This window comes from Micrasema longulum, unplaced genomic scaffold (genome assembly GCF_059751315.1).
Source record: "Micrasema longulum isolate JH-2025_06_02 unplaced genomic scaffold, ASM5975131v1 h1tg002604l, whole genome shotgun sequence".
NCBI classification, from domain to species: Eukaryota; Metazoa; Arthropoda; class Insecta; order Trichoptera; family Brachycentridae; genus Micrasema; species Micrasema longulum.
In genome coordinates, this window is record NW_028279739.1 from 45,376 (window position 1) to 63,843 (window position 18,468).

General features: G+C 33.6%; 1 long non-coding RNA gene across 1 annotated transcript; it reads left to right on the forward strand.

The window, feature by feature from the left end:
• The first annotated feature begins 682 nt into the window (after nucleotides 1-682).
• On the forward strand, nucleotides 683-13,506 carry LOC148271885 (uncharacterized). The gene is made up of 2 exons (XR_015824999.1): nucleotides 683-1,501; nucleotides 11,666-13,506. It is a non-coding gene; the product is annotated as an uncharacterized LOC148271885 (long non-coding RNA).
• Nucleotides 13,507-18,468: the final 4,962 nt, after the last annotated feature.

Sequence of the window (18,468 nt, forward strand, 5' to 3'; positions counted from 1 at the left end):
GTTTTTTTCGAAAACGTATGTAAAAATAAAGCGATGTGTAATTCGATTCTTTTCTATGATATATCCCTCCTAAAATTCCCGAATTTCAAACGAATGTCTTTAAAATCCCTTAGAAATCCCCGGAATCAGTTAGATTCAGAATTCCCATTTTTCTGACTTAGCTCTGTGTTAATTAGTAGTATTTAAGCCATGTTATAACTGTTCCCGATTAGACCCCACAGATCATAACTCACGACGGTAAACCGCTTTAGCTGCAAATCATTGTTTTTCTGTAATGTTGCACTTTTGTTGGTTCATGTTTTGACTATTACAGAAACGTCTTCCTGTACATCTGTGTCTCTTTACAACCATTTACACCCCTCTTCCCACATTCTTTTCTTGTGCTAAAGTCTTGTAAATTTAGTTTTTTTCATGAATCATTTTGGTATTTCTCGTACTAGATTTGGTGTCGAATTTTATTTCTGTACCCGAATCTGAATAACCGAACTATCGTGACAAACGCCAATTGTAAAATTTCATTATAATAAATTAAATGTATTATTAAACGAGTCACATCTTCTAAAGTATATAATAACATTCCAAAACGCTTTATTTCCCGCATGCTTTAATAATCGATTATTTCCAATTTGAGTAGATACTATAAAATCAAAAGATACCTTGTTCCAAAAAAAATAAAAAATTTAATTTGAAAAAAAAAAAGTTTTTTCTGTTAATTATGATTATTTGATTAATAGAAAGTAAATGTAGATGTAAATAAGAAATAATATTGGATGTTTCTAAAAGCATGATTTACATCAAAGTTATACATTTGACATTTTAATAATGGACATAAGTACGTTTTGAAACTAATGCTGATTTCAATTCAATTTTTAATAACATGTTTTCGATGAAATGATTTCAAAGAACACATTTGTGGATCGAAATCTACAAAAAAATAGAAATGGTGGTAAGGTACCTTTTGATTTTGAAGTGCACATTTCACCCACAATGCGCTTTTAATGATAAAAAATTTAATCCGTGTAAAAAATTTAAATCAACGAATAATTTTAGATTTTACGCTAAATGCATAGAAATGCCTGTAAAATTTGACTGCAAAGCAAACATGCAAGATTTTATGAAAAATGTGACTATTTTAATAATTCAACATCAGTGATGACGTTTTCTCATCTTTGAGGATTCTGAGCATTATCTGCAAATGATTTGGCACTTTCTAAATTGTTCGCTTCCGCTATTTGAATTTTTCGGTCAACGTCCGGTAAGCCGGTGCTCGGTGGTGTTTAAGTTCCGGCAGTTCTGTTAAGCACATTCGACTCGCTGTCTGTTCCGCCCTTCGCCGCTGGCGAGTCCCACCCCACCCGTATTCCGTGTCCAGTTCTCCCGTCTCGATGCCTCCGAAGGAAGAGCCCTGTTTTTACTCTGTGATTATACGCAGGTCATAGGGGGCGAGTTGCAAGAACGTCTCATACCGGTACCCTACAGCAAGAGCTCCACCGACCAAGCTGTAAGAACCAACACTCTCCGCCCTACATATTGTGTTACTTTTTCTTATTTTCTTTTATTTATGTTTCTTTCTCTAACCCATACTGTTGTTTTCCTTTCGTTTGATCTACGCCCCGGATTCGCAACTGCACAAAATACCCGATGCAAGAAAGCGTTGATGTTGTTTGTAACGCAACACCGTTCGAGCGTGTCCAAATGCTTGCAGACTGGCCGGATTTCCCCCCTAGGGAGTTATTCATATTTAAATTTGTTGCGACAGAAAGGGAAACATTATTAAGAAGCGAATATGAACGTAGTTATGAAGAAAGCAGCCAGCCATAGAAAAGTGAAACTGAGATAATAGCACTTTTGTAAAAAGAGTGAATATACAAATCCACACAACATTTAGAATGTTTTTGACTTTAACAAGATATAAACAACGAAAACATTGTTTTATTTTATATGACAAACAAGAATCTAATTATGTACTTGACATAAAGAACCGTAAGATTTTTCCAGTGCTGTGGGTGTTTTCTGCAAATAGAAAAATTTCATTTTTGTAATCGACACTATTTTCAAAAGGTGATTAAATACATTTTTTTATGTGAAAGCGGTCTGGCTGTATTTAGCAGAACATAGAATTGACCTTACTGCACCCGATAACATCAATATCTCATTTTTTCAAAATTGTAGACTGGCTGCCTTCTGCATAACTACGTTCTTATGGACATTTACCTAGACCTGTCATTGGCGGGTTTAAGTGGCTACTTTACACACTGTGTAACATTCACCATTCTGCCCTTCTTTTACCAGGTAGTTACTCAAACATTGTTGAATTACCTGGTAAAAGAAGAAGTGTAAAAATTGGAAAATTGTTTTCAGGCGTTGCCTAATAGGTGATTTGGTTCAGCTGGATGAATCTCACCTGTGTGATAAAGGTTTCAGCTCATTTGCTTCACAAGAGTCAACGGATGGAAGAGTTGATGAAATAAACATGGGCAGAATGGTAGTGTTACCCCGCCACTCAAACCAGCCAACGGCAGGTCATAAGCCCTGCAGATGCCTAGCTTCTCTAAAATGGTCTTCATCTCTGTTTTAAAATTTTAATATATATAACTAACAGAAGTATCAAATGATATACATGACATTGGCAAAAGAATACAATTTATTATGCAACGAAATTTTATTTAAAAAAAAAAAAAAATTATACACATTTGTGTTTTACCAAGTCGTGACATTTGACATTGGCAAAGTGTCAACAAAAATTAAACTGCTTTCTCGCCGTTGTTCTGCGATCTTGACGAAATGTGTGTAAATATTACGGTGTTTGCGCAGCTATCGAATATTTGAGCCGTTGCGAATCTGGGGTTTGAAAATATCACTGTTTGGCAAAAATGGCTGCAAATTTACAGTAGGCGCATGTTTGTAACCCCCCGTATGTATTCTCGTACCCACATTTGTTACTTCCTCTAGTTTCGATGTTGTGTTTTGTTTTCAGTGTTGTGTATACTATTTCGAACCACCCCTAGATTCGTTTCCCTCCCCGAAGGCCCGCGGGAGGCGGCCCCCGCCAATCTGTGTGTATTTAAATTTTTTGTGTTCCAGCTACCGGATATCCCGTTTCGCGAGGCAGTTTTGTACGAACGCTCCCGATTTTTCTCTCTAGGTTGACAACACCACGCTCACACGCATGTTTCGTATACGGTGTTGCTCCTTAGCGGACGAAATCAATTCCCAGCCACCCGAATCCCCACTTTTACGAACCCATTGTGTATCGAACTTAAAGTTGTCTTATAATTTTTTTATCGTTTTCCACACTCGACTTTCCTTTATTTATTAAGGTCGCACTCAGGTACGAATCTTCAAACGAATATTTTTCTGACAGTCGTCAAACATCTGAATGCAATTTTAATACTTAAAAGAACATTGAGATAAAAATTAAATAAACAAAATACCTTAAAACCTGATTTTAAAATATTGCTCTAAAATGTACAAAGAAACGTGAATTTTCAGCCCTTTTCACAATGCATCAAACATTTTGAGCGGTACTTTAAAAATTCTTAAACCTACGTATGCATTTATTAACATCCCTTATTTTTTAAAACAATTTACATACTGTAATTATTAATGGATGATTTTTATATTTCATGAATGAATTCAGTAATAATTTTTCCATTCGATCTAAAAATACTTTTAAAATTTTCGCACTGTCCCCAGTAGTTCAAAACACATTTTAAAATAAAATTTGATTAATTTTTTGAATCGTAGAGTAGTTTGTTTTCAAAATCTCATTTTGAATATAAAAATTTGAAACTCATTTTACTTTGAACATTTTTGAATTATAAGATTCTGTTAAGAGTGTAAAATGTATAAATTTATTGCATATTTCATAAAAATTATAGGATTTTCATGTTAAAATTCCTTCTGGTGATTATTTCAATAATGCTACCAAATTGTTATTTAAAACATGTAATTTAAATGATGTTTTGATTATTTTTTTATTGCTAACAAATCTTTAGCAAATACCGATGCAAGTAAGTGAAAAAACATGTTCAAATTGTTTGTTTTCTTTATATTTTGTTCAATGTTTTATTTGGTGGGTAATTGTAACATGAATGTTCTATGTTTAAATGTTTGTTTCTCTGCTTTCCCCTATTTGACATTTAAAATAATTGAATTTCAAAATCATCTAAATGTTGTGTCTTTTTGATCAAAAACCAAAAAATTTTTTTGTAAAATGTAGTATTAATAAAATTATTGCTTATGATTCGAACTAAAACATCATTCCATAGTTTTGATTCTTAGATTTTTATTTACTGGATGTAAATTTAATACTAAAAATATTACTAGATTTTCAGAAATTTTTAAAATTCTAATAGTGTGAAAATTAATCAAGTAGCAATAGTTTACGAACGCTTTTATTAATTGTAAGTTTACACATGTTTATGTTAAAAAATCCACTTGGTGTTATGTTTTAAGTGACTAAGAGGCGAAAACCCCTTTATGCACTCTTAGACCAGTTTTCGTGCTTGGCCATAGTGGCGAACGTTTTGCGGTGCGGCGCGGGCGCGGTACGCGGCGCCTTGCCGCCGACACATGAACACTGCACTTGTTACCATATGTTTGAGTTCACCGCGCCCGCGCCGCGCCGCAAAACGCTCGCCACTATAACCAAGCACTTAGACCTGTTTTACAGCTGTCGTAGTTCAGTCTTGCGTAGGAAAAAGAACCAGAACCTGGACGTTTTTGCCTCGATTGCTACTCTCAATTGAAAATCACGAAAAAGGAAATTGAGTGTAGTGGTTGGCGCCTTGCCTACCATTCTTGAGATCCTGGGTTCGATGCGTGTCAGGTGGAGATGAAATATTGGTTTTAAAGGTAGATATAAACTGCGATATTTCAATGATCCTGGAATGGCACCTGAAGCGTAAGGCTAATCACCTTACCATCCATGTAATAAAAATGATATATATACTCCGCTATTGGAGTGCCGATTAAGTGCCCCATACACCAATAGATGCAGCCAGGGAAATTATGGCAATATTATTATATAAAACATTAAAACGATTAATGCCAAGTGGATTTTTTTTGGTGTCTCTAGTTTAGATTAGCTATTTAAGTTCCCTTGAAAAAAATAAACATGTTCATTATTTAAAAAAAACTTATAACTTCTAACGTCTTCATGTTCTGTCTCAGATTATTTTTTCCGTACAAAATGTTTTTTTAAAAATCTGCAAAAAATATCAAATCCAAGATATTATTATCATTAACCATGAACAAAGCCTCTGGGTTCGATTCCCATTAATGTGTCTTAATCAAAATAACATGTTTTTATCTCCCACTTTTCAAAAATGCCGCACAACAGCGTACCATTTTGTGTGTCGAAAAAATCATAAAATGATAAAAAGCAAAGAAAAATATTTAATACGGTGTCCCACAGGGTTTTCACTTGGCCCACTCCTTTTTTATAATCTTTACTAATAATCGGAAAGAGCTGAATCTACAATAAAACGATGTGATCTTGAATCATTTACATAACAATTCGGTAGATATCACATCTAATTAACTCACCGACGAAGACAGGCATACTTGCACTCCACCGGTGCAAATAACTACTATCTGACCTTATCGACAAGAACACAACAAATAGTAATCCATTTGTTGTGTTAGGAGCGAACAAAAATATATGGAAACACACATAGACTCAGCATTCTACAGGGGTTTAAACTTGGACCTCTTTTAAAACATTTACTATTTATTAAAATGTTTTGAAAACATTGAAGAGCTTCGAAAAATTATAGAAACGAGTGAATAAACTGTGTACACATTTTTTTACACCGCTAGTGGTACTCATACTTAAAACAATCAATTTCTGGTTGTTATACGAGTAATATGTATAGAATAATTGCTTCTTTAGAGATTAATCGAAAAAACAACCTGAAAAAAATAGTCGCTTTTTAAATATTTTTTTTGTATGCAAGAGGTACAACATTATGTGGATTTTCTATTTTTATAAATAATGGACATGTTATTTTTTTAATTAATGTTTTTTAATTACTGTTTAGTGTTTAGAAAAAATATTTTTAAAACTCTGAATATGAATATGATATAGGTACTAATGTCATTGTCTAGGAACTGTTTGGTAATGTGTCGGTATTTTGATGGCAAAAAGGTGTATCTGTCACTTTTTCAAAAACATGCTTAAACCTGATGCTTTTCAATATGACAAAAGGATATATCTCTTTAGAGCTTCTTTCATGATGCCTCAGGAGAGCCTTAATTAACCCAGTTGCCTCTTCAAACCTGCGGGCTCTCGCCACGCCGTCCCGGAAGGCCGTCGATCACGATCCTTCGGCTTTATTCGGCGGAGCTGAGGGAGTATGACTGGCGTGGGTTGAGGAGAGTTCTGGCTGGCGACGGGCCTCCTGGAGGCGTCTGATGATGTCCTTTCTCCACCTAGGAGTGGATGTTGAAGAAGAAAAAGAAAGAATGACCGGCTTCCAAAATTCCCATCTTATATTATGGGGTTTATCTGTTCTTTTCACACTTTAATCTATGAGGGGAGAAATTATATGCTTGTCCCATACAGTTTTAAAAATTAGAGATACATCATTTTGCCAGCCCATTACCGATGAGCCATAAAAATGGATTTTGAACTTGAAATTTTTAAGACTTGGAATTGATTTCAAACGTAATTTTTGATACAATAAAAATTTTAAAAATAAAGTACGTCTGATATATTCCGAGAATGCTCATGATAGCGTTGTAACCTTTGATCTGTGGTTCGATTTCTACTGTCATATTTTTTTTCATTTGCTTACCATGCAAGAGATCTCAGGTTCGATTCCCGACATGGTTGACATGAAATATTTATTTAACAGGGTGTTTTTACACAAGAATATTTTATCTGGACTAGTACCTGAAGCGTAAGACTTATCATTTTACCTTCATGTAACAAAAAAAATGATCAAGGTGCGCTGAGACTGGTGTACCAATGCAGTGCCCTATGCACCATTGGGTGCTGAAAATGAATGATGGTGATGATAAAATGGTTAAAATTTTTCAAAAATTTTAAGTGCATTGAATTTAAATTTTAAGGACCATTTTTAAAGGACGCAAAATGAATTCTTGAACCGACGATTTTCTCAATAGAGATGAATTATTTAATAAGGAAGAAATTTTGAGGTGTTCTATCGTTGTTTGGTTTGAAGCTCAAATCATATGGGTCAGAAAATAGTACAAGGTTTGACCCAACAAATCTGTGGTCAAATTCAGAAACACGTCCTATCGCGCGCGCATTCCACTCTTGTGATACTGTCAACTGTCAACTTCAATTGTCAATTCCCATTTGTTGTCGCTTGTGTTTATTTTTTCTCGGTCTTATTTGTTTCACTCTACGCTTGCCTTTCTTTTCTATAAATTCTGATTTTCAAAATGTTTCATGGTCCGTGATGGTATTTTAGAAACCTAACATTGTTTGTTGATCGTAAATTATTAGTTATAAGTAGTTGCGTCGTCACAAGAAAGCTAGTTTTGTCTACTGTGAAACTGCCCGTTATCTGTCATGGCGCTGAAAACACCTATGTACTGATCGTGCTTGCGCGCAATCGGTCCTAGATTTGGCACGACAATTATTGTACAAAAAGCAGAACAAGATCTTGCGCAGGTTTTTGTATTATTTTCTGATTCATGTAATTCGAGCTTAAGAGAAAAGGTTACACATTGGCCAACTTCACATGTATCGTGCCAATCCACCCGCCCGGTAAAATTAGGGTGGGTGAATACTTATTTATTATTTTTATTTTGTTTTATTTATTTAGTTTCTACTCGCGGGGTGAAAATTTTGCTGAAAGAAATCAGAGGAGATTAGTGTACTCGTTCGTGCGTTTACCTGCCAATTAATAAAATGACTTTAAAAAAAAAACAATATTTTAATTACACAGTAAAAGTCAATGCACCCTATATTTTTTATCGGGTTGGGTCGTTGGGTGGATTTTTGCTGTGGTGTGAATACGGCCTTTGAGTTAGTGCTTGGCCATAGAGGCGAGCGTTTGCGCGGTCACTATGGACACTTTTTACCATATCGTCGTGATCTGAGGAGGACTGTACTTCACATGAGCATATCGTCGTAATCGTAAAACAAAGACGGATGTATAAAAAATGCGACATCGTCTTTGTTTTACATTTGAACTTGAAACGGGTCAACGAGGATGTGTAATGTCACATGGTTGTTCAACGTATACATCGATTACTGTATGAAAGAACTGAAAGATTTAAGAATGGGAGCAAAAATGAGTGGTATAACTGTTAATTGTCTTCTTTATGCGGATGATGCCGTGCTTCTTGCTAGCAGCAAAGGAAACCCGCAATTCTTGGTAACAAAAGTGTACGATGTATGCACGAAAAGCGATTTGCTTATGAATGTTGGTAAATCGAAAGTAATTGAATAGTAATTGCAGAATAAATAAAAAACAACAATGTTTTCAGTATGTCCAGATGTTTGTAGACAGGCCGGATTGCTTCCCCGGGGAGTTATTTAGATCTTAATTTGTCGCAACAGAGAGGGAAAACATTTTAGAAGTAAAACAAAACGTTTTTAATGAAACTAACTGGTATAAGAAGAATTAGTTTCAAAGTGAAAAACAGTTTTCAGGCGTTGTATATAAAAATAAAAAATTCAGCCAGAATAATCTCATTCTACATCAATAAAGATTTCAGCTCTTTAACTTAAAAAAAGGCAACATGTGGAAGAGGTGAATGTTACACAGTATTTAAAGTGGCCACTGAAACCAGCCAACGACATGTCGTGAGCCCTGTAAATGCGTAGACATCCATATTCCCTTCTCAATTGTTTTTCTTTCTCTCAGTTGTAACAAATTTAGATCTTAAATACAAAACACAAGGAATTAAAATCCACCCTAATTTTACCGTGCCGTGTGGATTTGGAGGATACGTGTCAAACGGTCCTAATAGTTTGACTTTATATATGTATTTGTTAGTAATATGTGCAATAGATGTGTTTATTCGTGTATTTGTGAGTAGCACTAATATTATCATAATTTGACAACAAAAGTGACATAATACAAAATTTTGCGATGTTTCCGTAAAAGCAATATTTAAGCACAAAAATCAACAGATGGCAGTGGGAATTATCTCCGTAAAATATATATTTCAATTTTATTGTTTTTCATGCCTGAAAATAAAAACGGCTCATTTTATTTAAGTTGTTTTTTTGCAATAATTGTGATATTTAGTATTGATTGAAGAAAATTTTGTACATATTATGTCACTTTTGTACTACTGCAATAGCGATGTTTTGTCCCGAAAGTAGGTTAGGAGGATTGAACGCCACACGCCTGTCTTCACGTGCGGTTCTATCTTCATCCAGCTCTTATCATCTAGCAATAAATGTATTTTGACTATCGATTATCGACATGACCACATTTTAAAATAGTTTGAAATTCTAGATGCCAAAAAATAGATAAAAGTTGTAAATTTATGTTCAGAGCTTGTTTATTTTATTCGTGAATGTATTTTTATTTTTACTTTAGATTATGTCACTTTTAGAAAATAACTAAGGAGAATATTTTTCAAAACCGACTTATCTCAAAATCTTTATACTGTTTTACTTTAAAAGGCTTTTTGGAGGTGATAAAACGCCACACATTTGAGACTACAGTTATTTCTAGTTTATTCAAATTTCACAATGTTTTGGCTGTTTCAAAGCGACTCAAATTAAAAATGCTACAAACAAACGAGGAAGTTCAGTGCTACGGAAAATTGGATTTAAAAAATGTTTTCTTACATGCGGTAAAAATTACAGCATTTAATTAAACCGTGAAGTTTCTTGAAAATGTATGAAAAAAATATTAAATATTATTTAGTACGTATAAAAAAAAAGAATTTTGTTCGACTTTGAAATAATGCTGTAATGCTGCCAACTCTAATCAACAAACAAAAATATAACTTTTTTTTTGTGATAAGTCGTTTTTCTCAAAATTTCCCCCATGATTGACGTATTTGTTTATTTAAAAAAATAGCAAGTTTAAAAGTATTTGTAAGTATAATTATTGATGTGTAAACTTGTATACTATAAAAATATAATGTATGTATGTATGTAAGTAGTTGTAATGTAGAATTACATATGCATAATTTTTTTTTTTTACTGCTGTTGATCTATTTTAGTGACAGCTATCTCGCCTATACACTAAGGGTGTCTTCTTTTTTTACTTTTTTACTTTATGTTTTCAAAAATCTAATCAAATGCCAAGTTCACATCAATATTTAAAAAATATTTATTTTAATCTTATAATTATTTCTGTGAACGAGATCCAGGGTTTGAATCCCTGTGAATAGTTTTTTCGCATTTTAATATTATCATATGCTAGATATACCGCTCCGCTCATTCCGCTTATTCCAGTGCCCTTTGCACCATTGTTTGAGAAAAAATAGAAGAAAAATGCACATGTTCTACTAATATTATTTTTAACCTTTTATCTGCCACAGAAAAATTTGATTGAAGAAAAGCATATTAAAAAAACGGACTTTTTTGTGATTAATAATAAATTGTTAAAAATATATAAATTTATAATTGGCGAGTTCTCAAAAATAATTTATATATTGTTTACCAATTGTGGCGGTTAAAAGGGTAAAATAGTGGCAGCTGTTACAATTATTTTAGTGTTAACATAGGTATGTAGATTTTTCATGATTGTTTATTTAAGAAGTGTTTTTAGGAGAACCCGCGTTGACTTGATATACTGCTTATTGAATTCAAGAATCATAACTTCGATCTGCCTCAATATGAGTGCCCGTATCGATGTAGCACTTAGGAGATGTCCTGTGTCTTCTGCTAACTGTTTTGGTAAGCTGGGAGTGAATTCCTTTGTCCCAGTTGTTTTGTCCTTCGATTTCGGTGGTCAAAACGCCAGAAAAAACTAAGTGAAAATATTGACATGCGTACATTCAATATCTGCTTCTTTGGCGTATATTATTCCCAAGGCTTTTGTGCCAACTCTTATCCAACCCGTCCCATAGTTCTGATAGTCAGCAAACAAAACTACAAAGACATCAAAATAAAATACTAAAAAAGGCGTACAACCTAGACTACTAAATTTAATACCGACGATAACGCTACAAAACACTACAACATCTAGACATGGACAACTTGAAACCCTCAAACTAATACGCAAATTCACACTAGACCACATCAAGGATGACAACATCACACTTACAAAAGTGACTGACATGTAATTATTACACGAAAACTTCACATCATTACCATACGCAGACAACAAAAATAATCAAAATTGGATAATCTTGACCGCTAAACGGACTGAAAATGTGCAATGACCTACCGCACAGAACCATACAGAGTTTCAAGACTGAAGTGAGACACATTTAAAACCTCCCTGATGCCACATTTACCTATATACGAGTACATTGTTCTTTTTATCTTTAGCTTAGCTGGTTTATTTTAACGGTAAAATCGTGATGAAGGATTTCGATAGACCGAGCCAATCGAATCTCCTCCGCTTTGCGACCGTTTTGAGCTGATTCTAGTGTAAGTAGGGTCAACGCGGGTTCATCCACAAACCACTTACGTCTGTCTATCTTCTGTCTTAAAATTGCTGTTTACTTGTGACTTTTTGTTTCCTCTTGTCTAATTTGCGCTTGGTGTGTGCAGATTCGAGTGGTCAATGCGTTTAGACAAGGATTGGACACCAGGGGCGCAGACGCAGCCCTAGCCGAAGCCATGAGGAAGCAAGCCGTCTTCTCGAAGAGGCTTTCGCAGGCTTCAGCCTCCATCGAGTACGTGGACCACGCGCCGGAGCTGACCATCCCAGAAATAGACGTGGAGCGTCTGTCCAGCCACAGTCACACCGAAACTGCAGTTTAAAACATAAAAAACTACAAAAGACAGTCTGTTGAACAAAAATCTCCGCCTAGACTGATCCAACATCCGAGTCGAGTAATTTTGTTACCAATAAACATTGCGTTCAAAACGCTTCGGCGAATTCTTCGCTACATGGATTTGTTATTTTTAAATAGTTTTTAATGTTAATAGATCTTATGCATAGTATAATATATGAACAATTTATCTAATGTAATGGAAATTAACAAGATTCATTCTGTAAGTGTGTGTGGAGGCGAAGGATTTCTACAAAAACTGACAAAAGTGGAACCAAGGGTGACATTAGACGCGGTATGGCTTGCCATAATCTTTTCAAGGGCCAAAAGGGATCGCAAAATGCCACGAAGTTTAACTTGGAACTCCGAGGCATTTCGCACCTTTCAAATAACTGTATATAATTACAAAAAATCTCAATTTCATTGCATCCTTACTTAGATTCTAGCTGATTTGTAAATGAAAGTACACCAATGTTTGACACGCTTTTTTTGCGAATCTGATTTAAGCATAGTTCGCTGAAATATATTTCAAATTGCTCGTGAAATCTTAGAACTCTGCCACACGTAAAACATATCAGATTTTTTTTCTTAGATTCTCGCTAAGAGCATTTTCACTGATTTTCGCCTTATGCTAAAAATCAGCGCATAGCTAAAATTTGAAATTAGCACGCGAAATTTCAAACCGATGCGTTTAATTTATCTTTAAAGGTATTTAAAAAAATACCTTGAAATTTACAACTTATTTTAGCCAGTGGAATAATCAACTGGTAAATTGATTGCGAGGGGCAAACATTGGTGGACCGATGCAATATTTCTTCACACATTCAATGTGTGGAGTTGTAGTCGAATGTGGCAAGCCGAAATGTATGAGTATGGTAAATGTATGTTTTACGAGAGTTAAGTCAGTATTAAATTGGTCAGAAAATGGTTCAAGATCTTGTGCAAGATTTGACCCAGTGAACATTGTCTCGTGTAATACAAAAATTGTGCGAAATCTACAAAATATATATATTATTCAACAAATAATTTAACTGAGATCTGCGCGCGCATCCCACTCGTGATACTGTCAACTGTCAACGTTTTGCCACTTTATTTGAGGGTATCAGAAGCGAACTTAGAAATTTTTACAAAAACCGAAAATTAGTTATTGATGCCAAAATAATCCTGAAAAAAAATACATCATAAAGGAAAAAAAGTATTTTATTAATTTGTTCCTAATTTCACGCGACCAAAGCCGTGGGTAAAAGTTAATTATTATGAAAACTAGTTATTCCAAAATATGCTTTACATAAAAACTTACCTATTTTAATAATAGCGTAATTCAAAACCGTCTCTAAATCTTGCAAAAACAGATTTCAATCATACTACTTAACTCCGCAAACTCAGCATTTTCCATTGAGTTGGTGAAGCATAATTGAACGTAGTTATGCAGAAAGCAGCCAGTCCACAATTTTGGAAAAATGAGATATTGATGTTATCGGGTGCAGCAAGGTCGATTCTATGTTCTGCTAAAAACAGCCAGACCGCTTTCATACAAAAAACTGTATTAATCACATTCGGAAAAAGGTGTCGATCACAAAAACGATATTTCTCAATTTGCAGAAAACCCCCACAAAACTAGAAAAATCTTATGGTACTTAAACTGGTCAAATACATAACAAGATCCTTGTTTGTAATATTTAAAAAAAACTTATGTATTCATTGTTTATCGTTTGTTAAAGTCAAAAACATTCTAACTATTGTGTAGATTTTATAATTCACTCTTTTCACAAATTGGCTATTATCTCAGTTTCCCTTTTCTATGGCTGGCTGATTTCTGTATAACTACGTTCAATTACAAATATCACAATTCTTTTTTCAAAGTTTTTTGCAAATATCTCAGCAACTCCTTCAATGGAGATTTCCAAGCTTCTATTACCCTCATTTATCCTCGGTCTTGTTTGCTTCATTGGTGCGGAAAGGGAGCGATGAAGATTTGGCACCAGAGTTGTTTTACAAGAAACTGCACGAGATCTTGCGCAAGATCTTGTATTATTCTCTGGCCCATTTAACACGAGCTTTAGTATAATTATTGCAATGCGTGAATGTGATATTAAACCAATCTTTATGTAATAATGTGGAATTTCGCATGGCTCTGTCCCATTCGATCATGCCAACATTGATATTTTCCTCTCCCTCTACTCTACAACTACTAAAGTAATTTCTTCTCACCTATGCATACTTGTAAGGGAACTTAGAATAGGCAAGTATTATCTACCAAATATAGGGCAAATTGATTTGGAAAATCGTTTCTAACGCACGGTCGGCGTGTTGTTTTTTTATTAATTATCTATAAATATTATCTGAGGGTGCTTCGCGAATGAATATAAATTGTTCGAACGATTCTAAAATATCCGGACAGTTCTCGAAACGTCGAATACGTTGGCAGCTATGTCTCCGCGAAAATCAGTTTATTCAACGTTTCCAATGTGCGCGTCACTGCTTTTGAAAGGATTCGTTCGGCTAATATTTTAAGATTAGGTCGACCTTCGGTCACGTCTTGTTGAATCTATTTTCTTTGTAATGTCATTTTTGTTCGAGAAAATTCGAATTTAATTTATTCACTACTCGTTCATGTGAATTCTCAAATTTTCAATTGCCCGCATTGTCTTAACCGTTACCAAACCAAAGAATTCCACCCCTGTTCTTAATTATACTGAGAATTTAAATAACTGTTATTTTTGCCATTTTTAAATATAAAAGGGAACAAATTAAAGCCACTTTCAATAATAAACAGCAATTCCTATTCAAATAATGTATTCTTGTTTATCAAAAATAAATCTTTTATAAAAATATTGTATTAACAAGATAATGAGATATTTTCAGTCAAAATAATTTTAATGTTTTTTTTTTCAATTTTAACGAGTTATCCAATTTAATTTTTATTACGAACACAATTGTTTTTCGCTCTGCAATTTGCATTAAACAAATAATCTCACAAATTTTAAATTACAGTTATTTTATTTAATACCGTACAAAGGGGGTACATTGCATAAAAAATCAAACTTCTGTCACTATAAACTTAAACTCTTTCTTTTTTACAAATATTCAATATTGTCACTTTTTACTCTTTGTGATTCTTGGTGATTTTAAATCCAATATGTACGTTAGCACTGAAAGTCAACAGTCTGTAGGTCGCACAGTTTTTTAAAAAAAAATCTTGAAATAAATCAGATCACACCTTCGAGGTGTTAAATATGTTGAATTTGGTTATGTAATAATGGGTTTGGAAGATGTCCAAAACCTCTTTATGGGGTGGGTTACTTAGCATGTATATGTGGTATCTATTATGAAACTGAAAGGACTTAATTTCCTTCATTTTTCAAAAATTGTGACTTGTAAAAAAAATTTACTTAACACCACAAAAAAAAACATAGACGTACTATAATATAGCCATGGCATTTTTAATGTCAAAACCATTAAGTACTAATCCTTTCAAAAAAAAAATTTTGCTGAACGAAAAGTTACTAAAAAGTTATGCAATGTCACCCCAATTTACGATACTGTAATTTAATTGTTTTTTATTGCTGTTCATACATATGGATCTCTTTTCATTTTTAAGTGCACGGCCATAGTGGCGAGCGTTTTGCGGCGCGGCGCTATGGACACTACCCTTGGTACCATACGTTTGAGTTCGCCCGCGCCGCGCCACGCTACAAAACGCCCACCACTATGACCGAGAACTAACAAACCAACATTTATAGAAATAACCGTAATAAAATCGTCTATGTGAGTTCAATACCGCGGAAGAACCATTTGTCAAAACACAGGAGGGACAAAAACCTTGCAATTTCGTGAAAAAAACGATAAAAAATAAATTCAAATGCTGTTTACTTTTTGTTGTATCTGCCAATCGTTGCGGCTTGTCCCATTTAACCGAAAACGCCAAAAAACTTATTTAGATTTTTTGGCTTGTATGCGGCATTAGGCTTACATAGACGAAGCATTTTCAAAGTAGTTATTTTGAAAATACACACAGATGAACGTTTTACTGCCATTTTGAAAGTAATGTCAAGTTAAAGAGGATAAAAATGATTTTATCGTATTATTACAATATTTATTTATTCTAATAGCATAGTTCGAGATATTATTTTGTGTTAATAGTGTACTTAATAATATTATTGTTTACCAGCGGCGTAGAGTGTACTTTTCCTAGTCGGACGAAATGTTGGGGTGTTTTGTATAAAAAAAGTATTAATAAATTGTTAAAACTTCACCTAATTACAATAAGAGCACCCAACAAATATATTGTCATAAGTAACCTTTATTATAATTGTTTGAAGGGTCCTGATCTTTGGGGGCGAAAACATTTTATTTACAATTAAAATAACTCATTTTATATTGTGTACTACTTGCCCCGAAAATAATTTTGATTAGTACGCCACTGTTTTTTCTACTGAAGTCAGGACCCCATTTTTCTAGTGCTTGCGTCGCTCAGACATTCAGAAGTACTTAAAAAAATATACATATTATATACAAATTAAGTATAATTCTCTAGAGAACAATAAAAGTATGATAAACAAGTATTTAAGGATCAATTTAGCAACTTGACACGATGACAAATTAACAAAAGAAGTATTATTTTTCTTTGTTTTAGATTGTCTTGTTTTTACACTTTTTAGAAACGTTTAATGCCATCTAGCGGCGAACTTTTGAATCTCGAATCAGTTTGACAGCTTTAGTAATAAGTTATGAATATTATCTCAGGATTTTCGAAACTATTATTATATAACCCACGAAGACAAATAGTACTTATTTCTTTTACTGTATTATTTATTGAATATCACAAGATAATTTATTTTTGCCATTCGGTGGCACTTTTTTACGTGTAAATCTTAAGCTATTTATTTAAGGTTATTTTTCTTTGCTTTTGCACTCCTAGCTATTTTTTCTTTGTTTTATTGTTAATATGCTTTTTACCTTTATTGTTTTTGTAACATTTCGTAATAAATTATTGGCATTTTGTTGTTTTTTCTGTTGTAATTTAAGTAGGCTATTATATTATCAATTATTAAACATTGTTACATTAATGAGTACAGAAGTTCATGAATAAATTAGTGAAATTGTTAAATTTTATGTCTGTGTATCTTTTTATTTCCTTTGCGTTTTTAAATTTATTATTTTTTACTTCTCCAGTGGGAAAAACAAAATAAATCATAGTCTGGCTAAACTTTACCCCACATACCTTCTATTGAATTATGTACCGCAGCTCTAGAGTAATAGTGACACTATACACGATTGGTTTATTTTGTATGATTCAAAAAAATATATTTCGTCTAGGCCAGTGTTTTTCATCCAGCAGCTCAATCACAAATAATTATCGACGTTCTTAAAAACATGCTAAGCATTTGTGCGATCAAAATGAACAATAATGAACATGCTTAAGTTTCGCCGTCATAAGTCAACGCGTGTGTAATCTCTAAGTCAACGCTCGTGTCAGTTTGTTTTTTGTTTTCCTCGTAAATAAATACAGTTCATTGGCGAAAAATCGGCGTTTACCATAAAAATTAATACAATATATCGCATTTGCAAAATAGTAAGGAGTATCTAAAACAAAAAAGAGAAAATTATGTTACAATTACTATGGCAACTGCTCTTCTTGAAATTTGTCTTGCCAACCGCCGGTTAAATGCAATAAATAGCGTGATAAATAATAAATAAATTAATGAAAATAGCAGTTTTGGAATATTTCCTATATTTACGCCGGTGAAATTCAAATATGTGATTGCGCAGCAGGATTATACATCGCGAAACTTAAATATTTTTACATTTTGTATTAGGTGTTCACGGATGTTCCATTGTGATCGCGAATACGATAAACAACCTTGGTGAGAATTTTTTATCACGTCGCTTATTAGCACGTCGATAGTTATTTGTGATTGAGCTACAGGTGGTGACTAGGGCTTCCAGTCTCGGCAAACCTTTGAGTCTCGAGACTCGATAATTCTTTTTAAAAAAATAGTGCAACCAGTAAATAAATCACGTTATGGCATAGTTTTATTGAAACTTTTTATTAAAATTAAATGAAAACATACCAACCGACTATTCGTTAATCACCAAACATAGATCATAATAGACTACCTAACTAATCTATATATATATAAAAGGTTATGTTCGTATGCGTGCCCTCGATAGACTGAATAACTACTAGATCGATTTAAGTGCGGTTTTCAGCAAACTGTAGATCTTTACTACGAGCATATTTATAGCTATTAAAATCTTCAATTTACTAAGTAGAAAAAAAAGTTATGATCGTTAGTGTTTTTTTTTTATCCATCACCAGGGTTGCATTCGACGAGAACGCGTGTAGTAAGAAATTGGGAAGGTGTTATTTTTTAGTGTATAAAAAAGTTTGTTTTCGAATGTTTACAAACAACATTAGTTTCTTATGGATCCCCATCAGATCATTTCCTTAAATTCCTACAATTTCTTTTTTTGGTAGTATTAAAATAATATCAACTGACATTCGGTACATTTTTGAAAATCGCATTCTTCAATACAGTGCACCCCTGTTGGTGAGAAGAGCGGAGTTTGACATTT